This window comes from Solanum dulcamara, chromosome 8 (assembly GCF_947179165.1).
Source record: "Solanum dulcamara chromosome 8, daSolDulc1.2, whole genome shotgun sequence".
Taxonomy (NCBI): Eukaryota; Viridiplantae; Streptophyta; class Magnoliopsida; order Solanales; family Solanaceae; genus Solanum; species Solanum dulcamara.
In genome coordinates this window covers 38,524,108-38,544,198 of record NC_077244.1, presented here as the reverse complement: position 1 = coordinate 38,544,198, position 20,091 = coordinate 38,524,108, and the positions used below count along the sequence as shown (strand labels likewise).

Sequence of the window (20,091 nt, the reverse complement as noted above, 5' to 3'; positions counted from 1 at the left end):
ATTGGTGAGACCTCATATATTGGGGATAGGAATTTCTTTTATTTTGATCACTTTGAATTTCTATTATGATTAGGGTGAGCTAGGAGCTTGTCCTAATCCCCCATCAAGGATAAACTTGGAGGCATGTTTGGACATTGAGTTGAATTCACTTTCTCTTTTGACATCTATGTTGAGTTATTTATTATGTGTATTTTGTTATGTTTAATTACTTTATGTATTCTATATATGTTAAGATGGCTTGGTTGGAATTCTTCGGTTTCCGATTGTCATGTCACATCTAGGTCTTAGGCTTGGGTTGTGATATCTAGATAAGTATCTTTTATGAATATGTTATAAAATCATGATATGTTAAATGAGATATTCTTTTGATTCAAGTATGTTATGATGAACTTGATATTACTAGATTCTTACCATCTTCAAAGACTATGACATGTTTATGTATGATATTCCATTGAGAGTTTACTTAGTACCAGAGGACTTTGGGATGGAAGCTCACCCATTAGTAGAGGCGAAGTTCTTTTGTAGCAATACCCTAATCCCATAACTACTTGCCCCCGTAGGATGTCCCACTTGGATAAATAAACTTAAGTTAGTGGATCCACAAATAAATCATGTTCATATTCCTTACCTGGCAAGTAGGACAACATCTTTTTGGTGTTAGGAAGACTCTGGACTCCATGTTATAGCTCATATGGTTTATGTCGGTTAACGGTATCTCTCACAAAGACTAATGATTCTCATTATGTTATGTTAAGCTTATGATTCTTTTACGAGTATTGTGTTGACCATGTGTTGTAACACCCCAAAAGTTCTTTTTAGCAAATACCTAAATTTTTGATTTAGAATATTTTGATAGTAAAGATATATTTTATGTTTGCATTTCTTGAATGTGAACTTGATGACATTTAAACTTGTTGGAAGTGTTATGGTGTAGTTATATAAACTACTCCTACTATGATTATCTTTTTAATTTATTAAATGGACTAGATATTTACAAAAGTGGGGAAAAGTTGTTTTTTTGTTATCATTTATTTTCTCATTTCCTTAAGTTACTATCCTTTCCCCTTATCTTCTCCACCAACCCTCCAATTTCGTTTTTCTTCAACAATTACAGAAACCAAAACCTCCATTCTCTCACATATTCATCCACCAAATCGATCATCAAGATTTTCCTTGGTGGATCCCCAAACAAACTTCACACGATTGAGGTAAGCTATAAACCCGTTTTTGGAATTGACTATTGTTAGTGTTTTTAGCATAATCTCTTATATACAGCTTTGTTTTAAGTGATTCAAGATGTTCTAGAAAGATATTTCATCCTTTTACAACTTTCGTTCAGCTCTCAAAACTCAAATCTTCATGTATTTACTTGAAACTGGGCGAGAAGTACATGGCAAGTGCTGCCCAGAATTCTGTTTATGCAAACTCTACTTGTACTGCTGTTAGTGTTTTGATGATATCGTTTTGTACAAAATGAATTTTGAGTTAATTTCTGTTGGGTTGGAAAGTAAAGACATATATCTACAAGTTTTGTGAAGGGTATAAAGTCCATTTTTGCCGTTTTCAGTTCCCAAATTTAGATACAACTGGACAAGTATGTATGTCCAGATTCTTGATTTTCAAATTTTATCATGTGTACCTGTTAGTATTTTGGGGATAATGTTTTGTATAAAATTCTTTTTGAGTTGATTTCTGTTGGGTTGGAAACTAAAGACACATATCTACAAGTTTGGTGAAGGGTATAAAGTCCAGTTTTGCCTTTTTCAGTTTCCAAACTTAGATTCAAGTGGACAAGTATGTCTGTCCAGATTCTTGATTTACAAAATCTGTCATGTCTACCTGTTAGTGTTTTGAGAATATCTTTTCGTACAAAATGAATTTTGAGTTGATTCTTTTTGGGTTGCAAACTTAAGACATATATCTAAAAGTTTTATGAAGGGTATAAAATCCAGTTTTGCATTTTTGAGTTTCGAAATTTAGATTCAAGCTGCAATACTTGACTTTTCGAATTTTCTGTGTTGGTAACATAATTCGGGTTGAAACATTCTAGGCTTAATTGCAATAATAAATCTTGTTTTATGTAAATATTATGGATATTCTGGAAATTTAAATAAGATATTTAATGGTATTTTTAAGGTTGTTTATATCGTGTGCAAGTTGAAGAACTTGAGACATTTGAGGGCCTACGGTTTGAACTTTTGAAGTCGTGTGGGACTGTTGAATTGTTGTATGCTAAAAGGGCTGAGGTTTGTGTATAAACTCTTATTACCTGCTAATATATTGAACGCCTATCTTGGTATATTTGTTATTTTCTTGAAATATGTCTTGTCATGTTGGTATCTTTGGAAATTGCAAGACACTTGTTTAACTCGCCCACTTGTACGGATTGTTTGATCACTTGACATTCTTGTGGACTTTGTCCTTCTTGTGGCTGTGACTTTGTCATCATTGGCATGCCTCTTGTTTCGGACCCTTTGCCATCTTGATTATGGATTTTTAATTCGTCTTAAGTATGGAAGTTGTCCATTTTAAGTACGAATTAGGAAGCCATTTTTAATATGGTTCTTGGTTCTCTTGATTATTGGGTGTTTACTCTTCTTGATACAGGGCTCCGGTCCTTCTTGAGACTTGATCATGTTTGGTGTGAAGGCATGACGTACACATTGGGCGAAACTAAATGTTAAAGCTTGTTAACGTGTTTTCATGAATTATTGACACTTAGTTTTTATCGAACTTGATAGTCATGATATATTTGTTGTCTTGATTTATTTGTTATGTGTACATTTGTGCTGCCATGACTTGAGAAAATAAGTTGAAGAACCCAAAGGCTTCAAACTTGTAGTTTTGCACCACTAAGCTTTATGCTTAGCGATAGTTGTTTCTATCGTAGGAAATGTCCGAGAAGATGCTTGAGGTTGGCCATTGGAGTTGAAGTTTTGGGAGCTTTAAGGAAGATCACATTTGCATATAGGCACCTATATTTTGTAGTATTTTGGGACGTGTATACAATTTATGGTTTGCTTGTGTATTTGTATTTATGTACGTATTTCTGAGAGTTGTAACTTAAAGATTGTTGCTTGTTTTGTAAATTTTGGGGTATGTACATTTCTAAATTTTATGAAGTACTAAATTACCCTTTGGAGTTAGAACATTTGAATGAAACATAAATTATCGTAATTCATGATTGTCTCGAAAGATTTTTTTTAAAATAAAACTATTTTGAGAAGTTGCCCGTCCTAAATTGAAATTTTTATTTGATTTAATTGAGATGGAAAAAAAAAATATTAAGTTGGCTAACAACTTACACCTTTCATTTTTTTGATCATATAAATGGGCCTTACAGAAAGTTATAAATATATATATATATATATTATTTTTTTTATGTCACGAATTTAATACACGTTTTTTTTGTAGTAGCATCCTCCCTGGAGGGTCGCTACAAGTGTTGGTATCAGAGCCTAGGTTTGTGGTTCTAGGAATTTTATTTTGCACACTTGTTTTTTTTGTTTTTGGAAGGTTTGGGTTATATTAGTAAATCACTATAGGGTAAATAGTATATTTAATGCATGTAAGTTGCAAAAGTACCATATTCATGTCCCTAATGCAATGTGATCTTTACTTTTGAAGGAGTTAAGTTATGGCCTCTTCTTCTCGTAGACCTATGGAAGCTGCTCGTGAAGATACAGGTGACTCTCATTCCCAACCTCATACACAAGAAGGAATTGGCGAACAGTCCTCGGGTCAGTCTATTCCTCATACTAGTGGGTCTGGTGTGGGAAATCAACAAGGAGTAAGAGTTGGTCCACATCCTCACATGAGCCCTGGTACTCACGTTATGAACCCTCCTTTTCAACAAATGGCTGAATTCTTTCACCGTATGGCTGAAACGATCCATGACCCCCGTGGGTTAAACTTTGAAAAAATGAGGAAAATGGGTGGAGTTGAATTTGAAGGTACTATTGATCCCACAGATGCTGAACAATGGCTTGAGCGCATGGAGAGAGTGTTTGAACAGTTGGAGTGTTCTGATGTTGCCAAATTCAAGTATGCCATCTCGTTATTGCAGAAGGATGCTTATGACTGGTGGGTAGGTGTGCCAAATGCAAAAGCAAAACCTCCAGTTCTTACTTGGGATGATTTTGTTAAAGAGTTTCGTATGAAATATGTCCCGCCTGCTTATTGTGATGCTAAGAAAAAAGAGTTTTTGAATCTAAGGCAACGAGGCATGTCTATTGCTGAGTATCAACAAAAGTTTCTTAGACTCTCTCGTTATGCTGGAGGCATTATTACCGATGAAAAAGATAAATGCAGGAGATTTGAAGATGGCCTAAACGATTCCATTAGAAAGAATGTGGCAATCCTGCAACATGAGAACTTTTGTAAATTAGTTTCTGCTGCTTTCACTTGGGAAAGACTTGATAGGGAAGAAGCTAGTAGACATGAAAATAGATTCCGGAAGCCTAGGTCAGATTTTGGAGGTCCATCCAAGAAGGGAAGGTTTGATGATTCTAAGGCTGGTAGTGTCAACAAGTCAAATCAACAGAAACAAAGCAGACTAGATTTTTCTACAGCTAGTACCCCGAGTTATAGCCAAGGCAAGACTCGCGTTCCCACTTGTGCAGAATGTGGAAAGAATCATTATGGTGCTTGTAGGAGAGCTTCTGGTGCTTGTTTTAATTGTGGAAGCTTTGATCATAAAGTGAAGGACTGTCCAAATCCTAAAAATGTTCCTCCCGTGTACACTGAGGGCTCAGTACAGAAGTCTTCTAATAATCCTCCACAAACCAATAGAGGTGCAAGGCCTAAAACCAACCAAGCAGCAGGGGCAAGTAGAGCAAATCAAGCTAGCGGGTCCAGAGCTACTGCACGAGCTTATGCTATGAAGCAGAGAGATGATCAAGAGGGACAGGACGTGGTTGTCGGTAAATTTGACTTATATGGCTTATCTGTGTTTACACTATTTGATCCTGGCTCTACACATTCCTATATTTGTTCATCACTGGTTCTTCCTGAAAATGTGAAATCTATGAGGCTTAACTTTGATGTTCTGGTTGAAAGCCCTTTAGGTTACCAAGTTGTCTGTAATCGAATTTACCAAGCTTGTCCTTTCACGATTCAAAACTTGATCTTTCCTGCTGATTTGATTGAAATGCCTTTCCACGATTTTGATATTATTATCGGTATGGATTGGCTTTATAAATATCATGCAGTAGTGGATTGTAGGTCTAAGCAGGTGACTTTTAAGGACCCTACATTTTCACACATTATTGTACATGGTGAAAGATCATTGTCATCTAATATTATTTCTGCGGCCTTAGCAAGAAAAATGATTCATCAAGGTTGTAGTGCATATCTTGCTCACATAATTGATACACGTGTGGAGAGTCCTAGCCTTAAAGATATACCTACTGTGTGTGACTTTCCTGAAGTGTTTCCAGAAAATCTTCCTGGGTTACCACCAGAAAGAGAAGTTGAATTTCCGATTGAGCTCATTCCTGGATCTACTCCTATTTCTATCACTCCTTATAGAATGGCACCAGCAGAATTAAAGGAATTGAAAACTCAGTTGCAAGAACTTCTTGAGAAAGGTTTTATTCGTCCAAGTGTTTCTCCTTGGGGAGCCCCTGTACTATTTGTGAAGAAGAAAGATGGTACTCTTAGACTTTGTATTGACTATAGACAATTGAACAAAATAACAATCAAGAACAAATATCCACTACCAAGGATTGATGATTTGTTTGACCAGCTGAAGGGTGCAAATTTATTCTCAAAGATTGACTTAAGGTCTGGATATCACCAACTGCGTGTTAGAAAGGAAGATGTTCCTAAAACTGCTTTTAGAACTCGATACGGTCACTATGAATTCTTAGTGATGCCATTCGGATTAACTAATGCTCCTGCAATATTCATGGATTTGATGAATCGAGTATTTAGGCCTTATCTTGATCAATTTGTGGTGGTCTTTATAGATGATATTTTGATATATTCCAGGAATGAAGAAGAACATGATAAACATCTTCGAATTGTTTTGCAAATTCTGCAAGAGAAGAAGCTTTATGCTAAGCTTTCTAAATGTGAATTCTGGCTCGGTGAAGTGGCCTTTCTGGGACATGTTGTGTCAGCCGAAGGGGTGAAGGTGGATCCTAATAAAATTGAAGCAATTGTTGAATGGAAACCACCTAAAAGTCCAACTGAAGTAAGGAGTTTCTTGGGTTTAGCGGGATACTATAGGAGGTTTGTTAAAGGCTTCTCCATTATCGCCTCCCCTTTGACTAAACTCTTGAGGAAGAATGTCAAGTTTGCATGGGATGACAAATGCCAGGAAAGTTTTGAAAAGCTCAAATCCTTATTGACACAAGCTCCTATACTTACTCTACCAACTGAAGGTAAAGAATATGTGATATATAGTGATGCTTCTCATCATGGTTTGGGTTGTGTCCTGATGCAAGAAGGGAAAGTCATTGCGTATGCTTCCCGAAAATTGAAACCACATGAATTGAACTATCCTACTCATGACCTTGAGCTCGCTGCCATAGTGTTTGCCTTGAAAATTTGGAGGCATTACTTATATGGAGAAAAGTGTCACATATTTACCGATCACAAGAGTTTGAAGTACTTGGGCACACAGAAAGAATTGAATTTGAGGCAACGTAGATGGCTTGAACTCATTAAAGATTATGACTGTACCATTGACTATCATCCTGGTAAAGCCAATGTAGTTGCGGATGCTCTAAGTCGCAAAGCCTTTGCTAGTTTATCTATTAATCCTTTGACTTCATTCCTTGACTTACGAGCCATGAATGCTTGTCTTGCAATTAATTCTGATGGGTCTATTGTTGCTAGGTTGCAAGTCAAGCCAGTTCTACTTGAACAGGTGAAAAAAGCACAACAGTTAGATGAGAAGCTTGTGAAATTGATCAAAGAAGTTCAAACAGGAGAAAAGCTTAATTTTACTTTAGGGGAGGATGGTGCTCTATTTTATCATAATAGGTTATGTGTTCCAAACAATGACAACTTGAGGAAAGAAATTTTGAATGAAGCACATACATCACCATATGCAATGCATCCTGGAGGCACAAAAATGTACCAAACCATTAAAGAACACTACTGGTGGAATGGTATGAAGAAGGATATTGCGGTATATGTTTCTAAATGCTTAGCTTGTCAACAGATAAAGGCCGAGCATCAAGTCCCAACAGGATTATTACAACCCTTATCAATACCTGAGTGGAAATGGGAAAGAATAACCATGGACTTTGTTTCTGGGCTTCCACGTACCCAAAGAAATCATGATGCAATTTGGGTTATAGTTGATAGGCTCACTAAAAGTGCTCACTTCTTGGCCGTCAGAATGGACTACCCACTTGAACGTTTGGCAGAATTGTACGTTAATGAGATTGTGAGACTACATGGAGTTCCTGTTTCTATTGTATCTGATCGAGACCCAAGGTTTACATCTAGATTCTGGACTAGCTTGCAAGAAGCTTTGGGCACTAGGGTGAACTTTAGTACATCTTTCCATCCTCAGACAGATGGCCAATCCGAAAGGGTGATTCAAATTTTGGAAGATATGCTTCGAGCTTGCATTATGGAATTTGAAGGTAGTTGGGACAGACACCTAGCCTTGATAGAATTCGCTTATAACAATAGCTACCAATCAAGCATTGGCATGCCACCCTACGAAGCCTTATATGGGAGGAAGTGTAGAACTCCTCTTTGCTGGAGTGAAGTTGGTGAACGAAAACTCGTTGGTCCTGAGATTGTGCAACAAACTGAAGATAAGGTAAAAGTCATCAAGGATCATCTAAAAATAGCTTCGGATAGACAAAAGTCATATGCTGATCTGAAAAGGCGTGAAATTGAGCATCAAGTTGGCGATAAAGTATTTTTAAAGGTTTCTCCATGGAAAAAGATTATGAGATTTGGACAAAAAGGAAAACTTAGTCCTCGATTTATCGGGCCTTATGAGATACTAGAAAGAGTAGGACCAGTTGCATATAAATTAGCTTTGCCGCCTGAGTTGGACAAAATCCACAATGTATTCCACGTTTCGATGCTCAGAAGATATCGTTCTGATCCATCTCATGTTCTTCCAGTAGAATCTATTGAGGTTAATCCAGATTTGACATATAACGAAGAACCTATCCTAATTCAAGCTCGTGAAATGAAGCAGCTTAGAAACAAGAGAATTCCCTTAGTAAAGGTACTTTGGAGGAACCATTCCGGAAAAGAAGCCACCTGGGAGAGAGAGGAAGACATGAGGACTCAATATCCATACTTGTTTCGTGACTAAAACAAGGTAAATTTCGAGACGAAATTTCTTAAGGGGGAGAGAGTTGTAACACCCCAAAAGTTCTTTTTAGCAAATACCTAAATTTTTGATTTAGAATATTTTGATAGTAAAGATATATTTTATGTTTGCATTTCTTGAATGTGAACTTGATGACATTTAAACTTGTTGGAAGTGTTATGGTGTAGTTATATAAACTACTCCTACTATGATTATCTTTTTAATTTATTAAATGGACTAGATATTTACAAAAGTGGGGAAAAGTTGTTTTTTTGTTATCATTTATTTTCTCATTTCCTTAAGTTACTATCCTTTCCCCTTATCTTCTCCACCAACCCTCCAATTTCGTTTTTCTTCAACAATTACAGAAACCAAAACCTCCATTCTCTCACATATTCATCCACCAAATCGATCATCAAGATTTTCCTTGGTGGATCCCCAAACAAACTTCACACGATTGAGGTAAGCTATAAACCCGTTTTTGGAATTGACTATTGTTAGTGTTTTTAGCATAATCTCTTATATACAGCTTTGTTTTAAGTGATTCAAGATGTTCTAGAAAGATATTTCATCCTTTTACAACTTTCGTTCAGCTCTCAAAACTCAAATCTTCATGTATTTACTTGAAACTGGGCGAGAAGTACATGGCAAGTGCTGCCCAGAATTCTGTTTATGCAAACTCTACTTGTACTGCTGTTAGTGTTTTGATGATATCGTTTTGTACAAAATGAATTTTGAGTTAATTTCTGTTGGGTTGGAAAGTAAAGACATATATCTACAAGTTTTGTGAAGGGTATAAAGTCCATTTTTGCCGTTTTCAGTTCCCAAATTTAGATACAACTGGACAAGTATGTATGTCCAGATTCTTGATTTTCAAATTTTATCATGTGTACCTGTTAGTATTTTGGGGATAATGTTTTGTATAAAATTCTTTTTGAGTTGATTTCTGTTGGGTTGGAAACTAAAGACACATATCTACAAGTTTGGTGAAGGGTATAAAGTCCAGTTTTGCCTTTTTCAGTTTCCAAACTTAGATTCAAGTGGACAAGTATGTCTGTCCAGATTCTTGATTTACAAAATCTGTCATGTCTACCTGTTAGTGTTTTGAGAATATCTTTTCGTACAAAATGAATTTTGAGTTGATTCTTTTTGGGTTGCAAACTTAAGACATATATCTAAAAGTTTTATGAAGGGTATAAAATCCAGTTTTGCATTTTTGAGTTTCGAAATTTAGATTCAAGCTGCAATACTTGACTTTTCGAATTTTCTGTGTTGGTAACATAATTCGGGTTGAAACATTCTAGGCTTAATTGCAATAATAAATCTTGTTTTATGTAAATATTATGGATATTCTGGAAATTTAAATAAGATATTTAATGGTATTTTTAAGGTTGTTTATATCGTGTGCAAGTTGAAGAACTTGAGACATTTGAGGGCCTACGGTTTGAACTTTTGAAGTCGTGTGGGACTGTTGAATTGTTGTATGCTAAAAGGGCTGAGGTTTGTGTATAAACTCTTATTACCTGCTAATATATTGAACGCCTATCTTGGTATATTTGTTATTTTCTTGAAATATGTCTTGTCATGTTGGTATCTTTGGAAATTGCAAGACACTTGTTTAACTCGCCCACTTGTACGGATTGTTTGATCACTTGACATTCTTGTGGACTTTGTCCTTCTTGTGGCTGTGACTTTGTCATCATTGGCATGCCTCTTGTTTCGGACCCTTTGCCATCTTGATTATGGATTTTTAATTCGTCTTAAGTATGGAAGTTGTCCATTTTAAGTACGAATTAGGAAGCCATTTTTAATATGGTTCTTGGTTCTCTTGATTATTGGGTGTTTACTCTTCTTGATACAGGGCTCCGGTCCTTCTTGAGACTTGATCATGTTTGGTGTGAAGGCATGACGTACACATTGGGCGAAACTAAATGTTAAAGCTTGTTAACGTGTTTTCATGAATTATTGACACTTAGTTTTTATCGAACTTGATAGTCATGATATATTTGTTGTCTTGATTTATTTGTTATGTGTACATTTGTGCTGCCATGACTTGAGAAAATAAGTTGAAGAACCCAAAGGCTTCAAACTTGTAGTTTTGCACCACTAAGCTTTATGCTTAGCGATAGTTGTTTCTATCGTAGGAAATGTCCGAGAAGATGCTTGAGGTTGGCCATTGGAGTTGAAGTTTTGGGAGCTTTAAGGAAGATCACATTTGCATATAGGCACCTATATTTTGTAGTATTTTGGGACGTGTATACAATTTATGGTTTGCTTGTGTATTTGTATTTATGTACGTATTTCTGAGAGTTGTAACTTAAAGATTGTTGCTTGTTTTGTAAATTTTGGGGTATGTACATTTCTAAATTTTATGAAGTACTAAATTACCCTTTGGAGTTAGAACATTTGAATGAAACATAAATTATCGTAATTCATGATTGTCTCGAAAGATTTTTTTTAAAATAAAACTATTTTGAGAAGTTGCCCGTCCTAAATTGAAATTTTTATTTGATTTAATTGAGATGGAAAAAAAAAATATTAAGTTGGCTAACAACTTACACCTTTCATTTTTTTGATCATATAAATGGGCCTTACAGAAAGTTATAAATATATATATATATATATTATTTTTTTTATGTCACGAATTTAATACACGTTTTTTTTGTAGTAGCATCCTCCCTGGAGGGTCGCTACATGTGTTATGTTTCTAATGATGATTTAAAGGATTATTTCTTGCTTTACTTGGTCATTACATAATCATATTTTATTTTAGATAATGCACATTCTCCATACTCAGTACATTCCATAGTACTGACGCATATATCTCTTGTGCCTATATTATTTTATAATATAGGTTCTGACATTCCTCCATCCGGTTGTGGCTAGTGTATTGATCAACATTGTTCTGCTTTTGGTGAGTCATCATGGTTTTTGGGAATGACCACCATATGATGTCTTTTATTTCATGTCTTTCTGTTTTATACTTGCTTTGTGAGCTAGGGGCTTGTCCTACTTATCATATTAGAGGCTTATTGTCAAGAAATAGCATTTCCATTTGTGAATTTTACTATATTTGGTATCAAAGAAGTTCTTTTGAGCCTTTTGATCTAATCTTATTTTATTCCTAGTACTATGCTTATGCCAAAGGATTATTTAGGATCTTTTGCGATACTATTCGCCATGTTACACTTAGGGGGTACTTTGGATCGTGACAACTTGGTATTTAGAGCATCAGGTTTTCAAAGAGTCCCAAGTGTCTGACAAGCTGCATTAAATAAAGTTTTGTTCATCAGTGTGAATTGTATCTCATCTATGAATAGGGGACTATGAGATGTTTATGAAACTTCACTTCTTTCATACTCTTTATCGTTCGATAGATTTGAACTCTATAAGGTTTCCTTCTAACTCATGTTCTATGTATTTCAAAATCAAGCCTCCAAGAAGAGCTCCATTGAGAAGGAACATGATCAAGTTGAGGAGCATCAAGCAAGTCAAGCTCCGGTTGATCCTTTGGATGAACAAGTCTTTCATGCTGAGTTTAGGGATGCTTTCCAAGTTCTTGCCTAAGCTATGAAGTCTCAAGCTAACTGTGAGGTTGTATCTTCCATGAATCCAAATGTGGGTACGATGGTGACAAGGGTTCGAGACTTCACTCGAATGAATCCTCTAGAATTCCATGAGTCTAAGGTGGATGAAGATCCAAAAGAGTTCACTGAGGGAATCCAAACGATTGTGGATATCATGAGTGTGACTCCGGTGGAAAAGTTGTACTTGACTTCTTATCAATTAAAAGGGGTTATCAAGTGTGGTTCACTCAATGGAAGGAAGAAAGGGCTATTGATACGGGTCCTTTCGATTGGGACAAGCTCAAGAGTGATTTTCTAGATTGATTCTTTACCATTGAGATGATGAAGGCTAAGGTTCAAGAATTCCTCAACTTGAAGCAAGAAAATATGAGTGTGGAGGAATATTCTTTAAAGTTTACTCGAATTTCCAAGCATATTTCGGCAATGGTAGCTGACTTTAGAGCTCGTATGAGCAAGTTTGTTTTGGTGTACTAAAAATATTGGTCAAGGAATGTAGAACCTCAATATTGATTAAGGATATGGATATCTTGAGGTTGATGACTCATGCTCAACAAATTGAGGAGAAGAAGCTTAAGGAAAGGACTAGAGAGACTAAGAGGAAAAAGATAGATAGTGGTGATTTTTTTTATTAGAGGTCCGCAAATGGTGGTCGTTCTCAATTTTGACAGAAGTTCTCTGGCCCAACTTGATCTGGTTCTCCAATTCAGAAGTTCAATAAAGATAGGGTGTCTAACCCCAATACTTCTAAACAGCTAAAGAAGCACAAAAAACTACCTGACCTATGATTTATAGTTGGTCACAGTTTTTCATGCCTTGAAGATTTTGAGGCATTACTTATATGGTATGCATGTTGATGTTTAAACAAATCATTACAGCCTCTGGTACATTTTCAGACAAAAGGAGTTGAATCTATCACAATATTGATGGCTCGAGTTGCTAAAAGATTATGACGTGGAAATCTTGAACCATCTAGGAAGGCAAATGTAGGAGTGGTTGCCCTAAGTCGTAAATCTATGGGTATTTTATCGCATTTGGGAGTGGAGAAATAATAGATAGCCTAAGATCTTCATCACTAACAACTTAGGGGGTTAGATTGTTAGATCCGAATGATGGAGTCACAATTTAGGACATAGCCATGTCATCCTTAGTTGCAAAGGTGAAAGCATGAAAATATTAGGATCCTAGCTTCAAGTAGTTTAGAGGAAAGGTTCAGTAGTAGAAGTCTTTGGCCTTCTATATAGCAGAAAATGGAGTCCTTAGATACATACACCGATTGTGTGTTCCAGATGTTGCAGGTCTCCGATGATAGATTAAGAAGGAGGCACACTATTCCTGCTATTCTATTTACCCAAGTTCTAAGGAAATGTATCATGATATTAAATAGATTTACGAGTGGCCTAGGATAAAAAAGATATTGTTGAGTTAATAAAAAAATGTCCTAACTGTCAACAGGTGAAGGTCAAGCACTAGAACCCAGTGGGTTGACTCAAGAGATACCCATTCCATTGTGGGAGTGGAAGGCTATAAATATAGCCGTTGTTACAGATAGGTATGGCAATGGGGCGGGTTTAGAGCTAGGCAGGGCGGGCCAGGTTTAGAGTTGTATGGGGCGGGGTGGATGTGGGGCGGGTTGAGGTAATTATTATTAAAATTAATGCAGAATGGGGCGGGTTTCTGGTTTATACAAGTTTAATGTATTAAAGAGGAACCCGAAGAAAATTAAATATTTTTAATTAGTAAAAATTAAAGATATAAACTTTTTATATTAAACTTTGACTTTAATTTTAACTTCTTCTTTTAAAAAAAATTAAACTAGATAAATATTAATTTGACTTAACTAGCGATTAATAAACAATTATTGAAATGTTAATTAGAAATAATTAATTTGTTATTGAGATGTTAATAAGCAAAAAATGAAAAAATTATGAATTTTATTTTTCATATTAAGTTCAATTAAAAAAGAAAAAGCATAAAAATTTATGTAGGGTGGGTTTATGCGGGGCGGTGCATATTGAAAATGAAAAAAATTATTATGCGAGGTAGGGTGGGACGGTTTAAAAAAATTATGGGTTGAACTCAACCGGCCCCTCACCCACCCCACTCCCATCCCTAGTTACAGGTTGCTTCACTTGTTTCGCAAGTTTGATTCTATTTCTATAATTATCGGCAGGCTGACAAAATCAGCCCATTTCATGCCAGGTAGAACCACATTTTCAGCTATAGATTATGCATGGCTATATATTAGAGAAATTATGAGATTGCATGGTGTCCTTAAATCAATTATTTCAAATAGAGGGTCATGGTTTACAACACATTTTTGGAGATCTTTCTATAAGGGTATGGGGATAAAAGTCAATCTTAGTGCAACATTTTACCCTCTAACTAACGGCCAAGCCGAACGTATGATCCATACATTCGAGGATATGTTATAGGCCTTTGTGCTAGATTTCAAAGGAAATTGAGATGATCACTTGCCACTTTTTGAGTTTTAAAATAATAATAGCTATTATTCCAGCATTTGTATGATGTCGTATGAGGTTTTATATAGAAGAAAATATAGATCCCCTCTTGTTTGGTTCGAGGTTGGAGAATTAGAATTATTTGGACAAGACTTAGCGTAACAGGCCGTGGAATAAGTTAAGTTTAGTGCAGCAGGCTGTGGAATAAGTTAAGTTAATTATAAAGTAGTTCTTGATAGCTCAGGGCCATCAGAATCCATATGCAGATGTTAGACGATGAGACTTAGAGCTTGATGATGATGATTGCATCTTTCAGAAAGTTTCACCTATGAAGGTTATTATGAGATTTGACAAAAAGGCAAAGTTGAGCCCAAGACACATTGGGCCTTATTGTATCTTGTGATAGATAGGCCAATTTTCCTATAAGATGGAGTTACCTCCTGAGTTAGAGGATGTTCACCCGGGTTTTCATGTTTCTATGATACCTAAGTGTATCGGAGATCCAACACGTAAAGTATCAATAATAAATGTTCAGATTTTAGAGGATCTATCTTATGAAGGAGTCCTTGTTTCAATAGTAGATCTCTAAATAAGAAAAATGTGAAATAAGGCTATAGCTTCTGTAAAAAAAGTATTATGGAGGATCCTTCATGTGGAAGCAATGACGTCTAAACTTGAAGAGTATGGAATATAAATATTCCCACCAATTCATTACTTCCTATGATTTGGAAAGTAGACAGAGAATAGACATGCAATTAAATGGTTAAGGTATGTTTCTTACTGTTATATGAGCTCTTGTCTTGTTTGATATGATTCTTTGTATGCTATTATCATTCGAGGATAAATGTTTCTAAGGGGAGAAGGATATAACGCTTCATAAGTTTGTATAATTTGAAATAACAAGCTTATATTTGACTAGTCGATTTATCATAATTTACGTTAACCATCATTGAGATATTGGAAAAATAATGGAAATTGGGTGGTTATACCAATTAATAATTATATTTAGTCAGTTGAAATTCATAGATGAAGGTTAGAGTCCAAGGGGTTCACAAAAACAATTTAAGTGACAAATTTATTACAAGAAAGTTTTGACGTGATCTTGTTTATATACTGACATGGGAGGATCATATCTACAAACACATATGGAGTTAGGGTACCTCTTATATATCAAAATGAAGGTCTACGAGTCTGTTTTCCAATGCATAAAATTATTTCTCAATTCGACATTGAAGTAAAGAGTTTGACTATTTTCCTGCAGCCTATTTGCGTAAATCGGGTCACGGATCCGAGTGGGGTTTGGCCACCTTTAAAAGGTGATTTTTGTATTTAAAAGGGATAAATTTCAAAATTTCTCAAGGGATAAACGTCTAGCAGATATTGAAGAGAGCTCCAAGACCTTTGAGGTAAGAAAACACATCATTTCATAATCATTTCATCATTCTTTTATTTCTTGAGACTCCTTTTATTCATAGATAATTGCTTTCATAAACATTCATTTTGGAGTTAAATCTTTCAACTTAAACTTCATTGAGAACATAGTAAAACTAGGCGGGTTCTACTTATTCAACCTTTAAATCAATTAAAATAATGCTAGCATGCATGAGAGTAATGGAATGCATCAATTAAGATATCTTTGAAACAACCCACCAAAACACCTTGTAACCCTTTCATGCCTTCATATAAGGACCTTTAATAAAATCATCAATTTTTTGAAATTAAGTGTCAATATAGACTAAGATAGATAAATAAACTTTAAATAAACAAAAATCCATGCATTTGGAATCATATCATAAAAACCCATAAGATTTTAACATTTAAAATTAAACTATGAAGTTGGAAAAACTATTTGGGCTCCATGGGTGGAAGAACCCATGAATAAGACTCATATACCTTGGGGAATAAAACCCTAACACAAGCTTGAAAGTAATGGAGAGTTGAAGAACTTTGAATGGAACCCTAGCAATACTTGAAACCCTTGGGAAAACTTTGAGAGGAAGGAAATTGTGTTTGAGTCTAGGTGTGAGAAATGAGGGCTTTAGAAGGTTTAGGATCTTCGGATTGGTTCAATTTAGTCCCCAAAATGACCACAATTCAATATTAAAACACAGGAAAACACAAAAATACTCTTATGAAATTTGGCCGAGTTGGGCTTCACGGAGACCCTTCATGATCCATGGTGCTCACTATGGTCCATGGTGGTGTCACATGGTAAATGACTTGGATAAAGATTTTTGACGTTTGTAGGAAAGTTTTAAACTTACTCCACATAGACCTTCACAGTCAATGGAGGGCATCACGGCTAGTGAAACATGGTCGTCGTGCAGGTTCTATGGGAGGTCCTGCATAAATGACCACCACGGAGCTCACCACAGTACATGAAGAGCTCTACGGCGTGTGGTGGCCACCCGTGGTCTTTTCCTTGGAAAGTTTTATAAGGCCTTAGGGGAGGGGTCACCACGGAGGGCACTACGGTTTGTGGTTCTCATCACGGTCCATGGTCCCTCATTTGGTCCCTTCCCTACTGGTCTGAGTCTCAAAATCACCACCACGGTAGCTCACCATGAGGTTTGGTTCTCACCACGGCCCATGATGTCCTTTCATGGTCATCACTGGTGCCAGCTTTCTACATTTCTTTGGGATTTTATTTTTTGTTCCTCATTTTAGGATTTTTCAACATTCGGGGTCTTACAATAGCTTCCCTTTGGGAAAATTCATCCTCAAATGAGAATTATTAGCATAGAAAAGGACACGGCACAAGGACCAGCAATCTAACATGAATACAATGACACATGAAATGCATAGAACATGAGATCTTTAAAGTTAGCATAAAACATAACTTTAAAATTCAACTTAATGAACATGCATGCATAGGTAGACTTAGGAAAATCTAAAACGTAGGAGTCTTAAACATTTGAGCATGAATAACTTAGTACCTTAGGCTTGAGTAGAATGAAAACAATGAGGGTAATGTTTCATCATATCCTCTTTCGTTTCCCATGTAGTGCTTTCAACTTATTGATTTCTCCAAAGGACTTTGACGGATGCAACCTCTTTTTACCTTAATATCTTTACTTGCCGATCCAAAATTTCAACTAAAACTTCTTTACAGGTCAAGTTTTCTTCAACATTCAGTACTTCCAATGGGACAATGGAACTAGGATCACACACATAGTTTCTCAACATAGACACATGGAACACAGGATGAACCATGACCATCTCCAATGGAAATTCCAACTCATAAACAATCTTACCAATACGTCTCAAGATTTTATAAGTCCCTACATAACTAGGGATCAATTTCCTTTTCTTACCAAACCGAACCACACCCTTCATAGCTGAAACCTTCAAGTACACCTAATCATCCACACTAAACTCAAGATCCCTTCTCCTTATATCGGAATAGGATTTTGATGACTTTGAGCCATCTTCAACCTTTCTCTAATGACTCTTACCTTTTTCAAAGCATCAAGCACCAAATCAGGACCCAATAAGGTAATCTCACCTACTTTGAACCAACCAACCAGAGATCTCCATCGTCTCTCATACAAATCCTCAAACGGTGCCATCTGAATGCTTGAGTGGTAGCTATTATTATAGGCGAACTCAATAAGCGGTAGATAATCATCCCAACTCCCTTTGAACTCCAACACACAATCCCTTAACATATCCTCTAGTGTTTGAATTTGTTCATTCGGCTTGCCCATCGATTTGAGGATGGAAGGCGGTGCTTAGCTCTACAGTGGTACCAAGTCTACTTTGAACTGATCTCCAAAAATGAGAAGTGAATTGGGTACCATGATCTGAAATAATTGAAACAGAATACCATGCAACCTTACCAATTCCCGAATATACAACTTTGCATACTCCTCGATACTATAAGAAGTCTTGACTGATAGGAAATAAGCCGACTTAGTATCCTATCAATAATCTACCAAATTGAATCATGATATTTTCGAGTATGAGGCAAACCCACTACAAAGTCCATGTTCAAATCTTCCCACTTCCAAGTAGGGATTTTAATGTCTTGTGCTAGGCCACCCGACCTTTGATGTTCATGCCACCCCACCAATAAAACTCTTTTAAGTCTCGATACATTTTTGTCGAATCAGGACAAATAGAGTATGAAGAATTATGAGCCTCCTTCAAGATCAAACTCACTAGGCCATCCACATCTGGAACACATAACTAACCTTGGTAGTGTAGTACCCCATCTCCCTCTTGTGAAAAGACTTCTACTTTCTTTTCTTTCACCAACTTCTTTAACTTTACTAATGTCATATCAAGGTCTTATTTTAACTTAACATCCATCATCAAAGATGATTTGGACCTGTTATGCACAACCATACCACCATCATCGGAACTACTCAACTTTACTCCTAATCTAGACAACCAGTGAACATCCTTTACCAATTCTCCCTTCCCCCTCAACATGGCCACACTCCCCATAGACACTCTATTAAGTGCATCGGCAACCACATTGGCTTTACCCGAATGCAAATGCAGTCATAGTCCTTGAGGAGTTCAAGCCACCTCATTTGCCTTAGATTGAGGTCCTTTTTGGTGAACACATATTGGAGATTTTTTTGATCGGTAAACACATCCAGATGTACTCCATAGAGGTAATGCCGCTAAATATTTAAGGCAAATACAAAAGCTGCCAACTCAAGATCATAGGTAGGGTATTTACGCTCATACACTTTCAATTACCTAGAAGCGTAGGCTATAACCTTGCTAATTTGCATCAAGAAAAAACTCAAACCACTCTTTGAAGTATCACAAAAAACCACAAACTCTTTTAATCCTTCTGATAAAGTCAATATAGGAGCGGAGGTAAGTCGATATTTCAATATTTAGAAACTTTTTTCATACTCATCCGTTTATAGGGATTTTGCTTTCCTTTGAGTCAACTTCATCATAAGAGATAAGATGGAAGAGAACCTTTCAATGAACCTTCTATAATACCCTGTTAGACCCAAAAAGCTCCTAATGTTTGAAGGAGACAATGGTCTAGGCCAATTCCTCACCGCCTCCATTTTCTTAGGATCAACCATGATCCCATCACCGGACACTATGTGACCAAGATAAGCCACCTCTTTCAACCAAAATTTATACTTATTAAATTTTGCAAACAATTTTCTATCCCTTGAGGTTTGAAGCACAGCCCTCAAATGATTCTTATGTTCTTCCTCACCCTGAGAGTAAATCAAAATATCTTCAATGAAAACCACCATAAAAATATCAAGATAGGGTTTGAATACCATATTCATTAAGTCCATGAAACCGTCGACGCATTCGTCAACCCAAATGACATCACTATAAACTCAAAGTGATCATACCTTGTTCGCAATGTTGTCTTAGGAATGTCACAATTGCTTACCCTTAGTTAGTGATAGCCGGACCAAAGATCAATCTTGGAGAAATGACTTGCCCCTTGGATATTTTTTCTTAATGGTTACCTTGTTCAATTGTCAGTAGTCTATGCTCATTCGAAGCGACCCATTATTTTTCCTCACAAACAACATAGAAGCACCCCATGGTGAAATACTTGGCCTAATGAATCCTTTCTCCAACAAGTCATTTAATTGTTCCTTCCACTCCTTTAATTCCACCAAATCCATTTGGTAAAGAGGAATAGAGATAGGTTGGATATCGGAGAGGATATCGATGTCGAAATCAACTTCCCTTTTAGGAGGGATACCGGAAAGGTCATCAGGAAAGACATTGAAAAACTTATTAACTACAGAAACTGACC

The 20,091-nt window shown here is 36.2% G+C and overlaps 1 long non-coding RNA gene across 1 annotated transcript; it reads left to right on the top strand.

Moving 5' to 3' along the window:
* Nucleotides 1-1,024: 1,024 nt before the first annotated feature.
* LOC129900896 (uncharacterized) lies at nt 1,025-3,156 on the top strand. Its single transcript, XR_008769718.1, has 3 exons — nt 1,025-1,208; nt 2,137-2,246; nt 2,891-3,156. It is a non-coding gene; the product is annotated as an uncharacterized LOC129900896 (long non-coding RNA).
* Nucleotides 3,157-20,091: the final 16,935 nt, after the last annotated feature.